Here is a 1,208-nt window from a genome sequence, read left to right on the forward strand (position 1 = left end):
AATTTTGGATTTTGCATATGAACCATTTTTGCAAAATTCAAAATTTTGCTCAAAACGCTCCGGAAAAATTCAGGCGTATTCCTCGGCTGATTACAAGAACTTCTTATTCTTGACAAATTTTCTGAAAAGCGCATAGTTTTTCAATAAAAATTTCCAACGACTCCGTAACCTTTATTGCTCTCTGACATCAAACCACACCTTCACCGCATTGTTATCCTGGGAATTTTTGAGTACACCCAGCAAAAACAAATGACAAAGCGTAAAGCCTCAAAAATTGCAACAAACTCTGAATCGGAATGGGATTCCGATGAAAATGATGAACGTATCATCATACCTAATCCAGATTACTCTGGCTCTGATGGAGATGATTCATCAGATGACGAGAATTCGGGATCGGAATTTCCCAGACCGAATTTTAAAATTTTTTCACGAATAATAGAATCATCATTTACAAATGCTACCGTAATTTGGAAAATTTGCAACAAGAATAATATAGCTAAATTGAAAACGAAAGATTTCTGTAAAGAAATCAGCAGGAAATATTGGTCGCAATCAAAACTAGGTGATTTCGAAACTCACAGATACTAATCACAAACGAGAGCATTATGTAATAATGAACAATGTCACCAGAGGGCTACTAGATTTTGCATTGATTGCAACATGTATTGCTGCTTACATTGTTTCTCAAAATTACATTCTGAAACAGCAGGATCAAAATGATTTCAACGGATTGAAATCAGAAATGAAAAAAATTCTCCATAAAAAAAAATTAAAAAATGTAAAAAAAATATATAAAATCCCTTTAAAAAAAAGAGACTGTCGATATTCGTCGACCTCCACGTTGATGATAGTTGGGCAACGTAAACTTTGTTTGCGGCAGACGGACGATAGATATTCGTGAATCATTTTACTCTTACACGATGCTTAGAACTATGAAATTTTTTTATTGAAAAACTATGCGCTTTTCGGAATATTTGTCAAAAATAAAAAGTTCTTGTAATCAGCCGAGGAATACGCCTGAATTTTTCCGAAGCGTTTTGAGCAAAATTTTGAATTTTGCAAAAATTGTTCATATGCAAAATCCAAAGTTTTGCTCAAAACGCTTCGAAAAATTCAGGCGTATTCCTTGGCTGATTACAAGAACTTTTTATTCTTGATGATTTTTCCGAAAAGCGCATCGTTTATTGTAAAAAAATTCATGAATGTTT

General features: G+C 33.4%; 1 protein-coding gene across 4 annotated transcripts in view; it reads left to right on the forward strand.

Moving 5' to 3' along the window:
- Window positions 1–1,208, forward strand: part of LOC117171443 (A disintegrin and metalloproteinase with thrombospondin motifs 9) — a 263,326-nt gene that overhangs the window by 228,939 nt on the left and 33,179 nt on the right. The window lies entirely within an intron of this gene.

The sequence above is a fragment of the Belonocnema kinseyi genome, chromosome 4, assembly GCF_010883055.1.
Source record: "Belonocnema kinseyi isolate 2016_QV_RU_SX_M_011 chromosome 4, B_treatae_v1, whole genome shotgun sequence".
Classification (NCBI taxonomy): Eukaryota; Metazoa; Arthropoda; class Insecta; order Hymenoptera; family Cynipidae; genus Belonocnema; species Belonocnema kinseyi.